Consider the following 6043-nt stretch of genomic DNA (forward strand, 5'->3'; position numbering starts at 1 on the left):
AATAGAATGTTTTATTTTATGGAATCTACGTTTTGGTTTAGGCACAGATAAAGGGTGGGGGTAATTATTGATAGTGTTTTCAGCTAGACGGGTGGGGGACCATAGATTAAAGCTCAGTCGAGCACTTATCATGTAAATAAGGATAAAGCAAAGACAAACTCGCAACATCTCTTCTTTGAGATAGAGGTTGCAGCGAAGAGAAAAGGACAACTCCTACGAGGCTACGAAATCTCTTTTGAACACTTTGCACTATTTTGAAGCTTTATACTTGGCTCTCAATAAAAAACAAATATAATCGGTGTCCTAAGCATGTACGGTTGAATAATGGTTTCTATTTGTTCGTACGGAAGGACAGTGAAGTAAAAGGATATAGTGCTTTGCTTACTGAAAACGGTAGTTGTCCTTCCTCTATCCGTTGAATGAAATTTTCAATGTTAATTAATAAAGCGAGTTAGCATTTTTGTGTGACTTTTTTTCTATTTAAAAAATAAGCTTTCTTTGTATAATTTATATTAATTCGAAAATTGTTCCCATATTGGCTGTAATCTGCACAACGTTTCTCCCGATATAACCTCCGACCTTTTTTCATTTATAACAAATAAGGAATCAATTTAAAACATAATTAGTGCATAAATTTCAAATATAATTAAGACGTTAATGAGAAAAAAATAAGGCATCAATTTATAAATAATGAAGGGGTTCGCTTCAAAGTAAAGTATTTCTTTCTTTTTTTTTCTAAATTGATTGTAAGGTACCAAATTCAAATAAATGAATTATATCGGCTTTAAATTTTAAAAAAAATCCCATCTTTGATTTAAGTGAAAAGATATCGATCGCATTTTTTTTTGTTTTACTTCGGTGTTACAATATTTTAATCCGGGGTGAAAAGAGTGCAATAATTCTTTTATTAAAATTTTTATTCATGAAATAGTTTTTGTTTTGCTTTTTTACTTTGAAGTTGATCTCTTCGTTTTTAGTTGTTCCTTGTAATTTGAGAGTAAAATAATATAAATGACAAAAAATCAAGAATCTGAATAATTCCATGTACCTTTTTATAAAACTAAAATCAAATATAAAAAAGAATCAATATGGCTTATTATTAGTGAATACAACAGACCGAATCACATAATAGAACCTCTTCATGGTTTTGCATATTTACACATCAGTATGTATTCCACATTTAGTATCGTTTTATCTGAAGTGAAACTTATTAGATGATTTGGGGCTATTGAACTTTGTCATTTTACTTCAGTGAAAATCCTCAGAAATAAAAAGTAAAAATGTTGATAAAAATTTCCTCTCCTGTCTTGACGATTTAAATATATTATAGTCTATATTCCGCGTGATCTCTTGGTTTTACGAAATTTCAGGACAGGAATACATCTGGTCTGATCTGTTATTCAGCTTTATGCTGTTACCCTAGGTAACATCACTTAGAGATGATACGCCATTCCTCGGAGAACTAGTTGGGGTAAGCCATAACAAGATCTTATGTGCGTCGCGAATATTATGCGATTTTGAATATTTAGTAAGGGTTTAAGGGAAAAGTATCCGTATGCTAGGTTGCCCTGACAAACCTCAGTACAGAGAGACGTTAGATACTCGAGTCTAGTAGTCATTCAAATTTCATACACACAAGCACACACACATACACATATATACATTTTTTCCTAATTTAAGTAAACAAAATTACCATAAGTCGCTACAATAACAAGATATGAGTCTGTTACCTAACTGACTAAACATACCTTTCCTCAGTTCTAAGTTAAAGAAATAAATGTTTTATGATTTATTTCGAGGTAAGACCTCTTCATCAAATTTATTGTGGTTCAAATCTCATAAAACTCGCGTGGTTTTAAACGCTATGGAAAGCAATGTAGCCAGAGCTATAGCAAAGGAAGAGATTAATAACACGTATTATTTGATAAATAACCCTCATCTCTAAATATATTAGATAATCCGGTGACACACAATCAATGAAGGTGTACTTTAACAAGATTGAACGAATAAAATCACTTCTTTTGGTTTCATTATCAACATCGTCATATAGGTAACCATGAAACATAGAAACCATAATTACAGATTATTTTCCAGGAAATGGAGCAAAATCAAATTTATACAATTCACTGTCTGTCTGTCTTTCTGTCTTCATATTTTTACATTCTGAAACTAAAAAGCGCAAACCGGCGTTACAGGCTCCAAATGATTGGATTTTTTTATGGACCGTTCTTTTATGGGTGTTTCGTCGGTTACAATTGTTTTTAAGGGGTTTAAAAGGAGTCAAAATTGAAAAAAAAAACGTTATATATTTTGTAATTTCATCTTAGTTTATTTTTAATTAGTTCATATGCGTGTCACGTTGTTACAATGGCAACGTCACCAGTTTTGAATGCTATAGTCTTGCTTTTGGTTTCGATTCTAGTTGATGGTATCCAAATATTTTTTTTTAATAACAACCCTATAATAATAGATACGAAATCTGGACAAATTAAAATATCATATTTCAGCGTATTTTCCGACCGGGCAAAGACGGCTTCCCCCACCCCACCCCGATAGTATTAAATAATAAATTAATCAATAATGAACATGAGAAGGTTTATAGCTATATTTACTGTATCTAAATGAAGTGAAATAACAAAATAAATTTCATGTACTAAGTATCCAAATTTACGATGATAAAAATATTTGTGTGTGTATATATATATATATATATATATATATATATATATATCTTACAGGCTTCTTCAGTCTTCAACAGACTACGGATACCCTCGAACGGGTGCCTGCGCTTGAAATTTTTGTGGCAGAAAGTGCGTAATCTCAAACCACGCCTCACCTAAGCCGACATTGTTAAATACCAGTGGCGATTGAAGTGAATGTTTAAGGCGACTGAAAATAAATGCCGAGATAAGTGAAGAGCACATATAACGCCTAAAATTCCCAAATGGTCATCCATCTGGTACTAACCAGACTCAACGTTGCTTAACTTCAGTGATCCGACGAGAACTGGTGTGTCAACGCGATGTTGCCATATATATATATATATATATATATATATATATCATAATGTTTTTAGGGATACAAAATTTGAATATAGCAATTAGGAAAGGAAGACTTTTATGATTCATGTTTAACAGTAAATTTGTATATATATATATATATATATATATATATATATATATATATATATTCCTTTAATCTTCTCTCCAAAAAGGGGGGAGGGGGAACAGGAGAGGAAAGAAAGAGATATGGGGAGCCAGCTGACCGGTTTCGACCCTCGTTCTCAAAGCTGTATCGATAGAATTTTTAAAACAAGGAATGAAAAAGCGATTAAAATTGCGTTTTATTCAATTTACGGGGAGAAAAATTTTGGAGAGAAGATTAAAGGAATATGTGCAAATTTACTTTTAATCATGAATCATTAGTCTTTCCTTCCTAATTGCTGCATATATAATATATATATATATATATATATGTGTGTGTGTGTGTGTGTATGCATATATGTTGCTTGCTTGTTTTCCAGTAAAATGTTTTCGTCCACTTCTAAACCTAGTAAAATCCTGTTGAATAAATATATATGAACACGCCTAGATAGAATATATAAGCTACTTTCTTGTTAGAAATATTAAAGTGTTGGGTTATTCTTTATCGATGTTTGTTTGCCAGGAAAACATACTGATTAGGAGATTCTCTCGATAAATCCGAGACTCATCACGTTTTTATTCGTTGAACATTAACATAGCTGAATCGAAGCACTGTTTAAAAATAAAACGTCTCGTACAGATGCATAGACAACCGCCTAGCTTCTTCATGTTTGTGTCCTTCATTCTTGCATATGCATCGATTTTCCTTTGTTTTCGCTTTGCTTCAGAGAATACATAAAATCAGTCTGCGCACATACGTATCTAAATTTAACTACGATAGATGCGAACATTTTTTGCTTTTCAATATCCAGACGGAAATTTAAGTTATTGTTTTAAAATATTTCCCGGTTTCCTCTTTTTGTCTCCGCAAAAATAAACATTTTGAATAAAATAAATACGGACTAATATACGATGTATTAATTAATCTCGTGTTGCTTTTAGAGCCATTTTCCAGTCCGTTACATTTTGTATATATGCAAACATAAACGAAGGCGGATAGAATGAGCGGGTTTGTATTACTATACACATAGATTCGAAAAAGTTGTCAAAAAACAAATATATAACAAATAAATGTTATCAAAGGCAAGATAAGTTACTTTTCTACCAAACTGGATATATTTTTTGTGTTTTTATTCAATGTAACATATTTATTCAGCTCGAAAAACATAGTGTTTACCGATGTATTGGAACATTCAAGATGGCGTCTTATTCTCTCTTTAACACGGTAAGTGTGGGCAAAGATGTTATAAATAAAAAAACCGGATAAAATACTGTTAAAAACTCGCTCAATATATGTTACCGTGATATAAGTTGTTATAAATAAAAAAAAAACGGATAAAATACTGTTAAAAACTCGCTCAATATATGTTACCGTGACATAAGTTGACATATATTGAGCGAGTTTTTAACAGTATTTTATCCGGTGTTTTATTTAAAACATCTTTTCCCACACTTACCGTGTTAAAGAGAGAATAAGACGCCATCTTGAATGTTCCAATACATCGGTAAACACTGTATGGTTTTCGAGCTGAATAAACATGTTACATTGAATAAAAACACGAAAAATATATCCAGTTTGGTAGAAAAGTAACTTATCTTGCCTTTGATAACATTTATTTGTTATATATGGGTTTTTTGACAACTTTTTCGAATCTATGTGTACAGTAATACAAACCCGAATGAGCTTACAAAAATCTGTTTGACATAACGAGCGCATACTTATTTTCATAAAAATAAATTATATATTCTAATTAAAGTATTAGTAGCGAGTCTCAGTAGAAATTCCACAGTGGTTTTCTATATATCTGTATAATTGACTCTTACTAATATTAACTTTACAATAACTGTCTCTAGTTTGTTGCTATTAAAAAAAAAATCAGTTTTCTTAACATTGTCAACTAAATATTAACATTGTTAACAAAATATTTCTAAATTGACCGAACACGTCTCCTTATTGTTATCCATTGTTTGTATAAACATACTAGCATGTGCCCGGCGTAGCCCGGTTGTAAGATACACTTAGATATGATATTTTAATTCATGCGGATTGCATATTTATGCTATACACATATCCCTCGATTATTATATTGAACCTAATAAATACTAATGAGGCGAAAACTAAAACAATATATATGGGTGTTATCAGCTAGAATCGAAACCAAAACATACAACTCTTCACTCTCATTACTTGGCTACTGAGCCACGCCAATAACGCTTATGTGTGTGTGTGTGCGTGTATATATATATATAGATATATAGATATATATATAGATATAGATATATATATAGATATAGATATATATATAGATATAGATATATATATAGATATAGATAGATATATAGATATAGATATATATATAGATATAGATAGATATATAGATAGAGATATATATATATAGATATATACAGATATATATAGATATATATAGATATATATATAGATATATATAGATATATAGAGAGATATATATAGATAGATATATATATATATAGATATATATATATATAGATATATATAGATATAGATATAGATATATAGATATATATAGATATAGATATATAGATATAGATATAGATATAGATATATATATAGATATATACTAGCAGGGGTGCCCGGCGTTGCTCGGGTGTTTGGAGGTGTATGCTGTGCAAAAAAACAAAAAAAAATGGTTAATTTTTTAAAACTTTGACCCCTATTATGCCCCCTTAATATTTATAGTTTCGGGCTCAAACTACTTTATTAAGTTAGATCCAGGTTCAAGGAACCTATATCTAAAATTTCAAGTGTCTAGACCCAAAATTGTCGGAGGAGTTTGGTAGAGTTCGTAACGGTCACATCGTTTAAATTTGACCCCTTAACAGCCAAATTTCTGGCTGACACCCGTCACATCGATTTTCCC

The 6043-nt window shown here is 30.8% G+C and overlaps 1 pseudogene; it reads right to left on the bottom strand.

Annotated features, from left to right (window-relative positions):
* Positions 1-2919: 2919 nt before the first annotated feature.
* On the bottom strand, positions 2920-3036 carry LOC145275487 (5S ribosomal RNA; annotated as a pseudogene).
* Between the last annotated feature and the right edge of the window lie 3007 nt (positions 3037-6043).

The sequence above is a fragment of the Euprymna scolopes genome, chromosome 4, assembly GCF_053919585.1.
Source record: "Euprymna scolopes isolate OS-2025 chromosome 4, ASM5391958v1, whole genome shotgun sequence".
In the NCBI taxonomy this organism is placed as follows: domain Eukaryota; kingdom Metazoa; phylum Mollusca; class Cephalopoda; order Sepiida; family Sepiolidae; genus Euprymna; species Euprymna scolopes.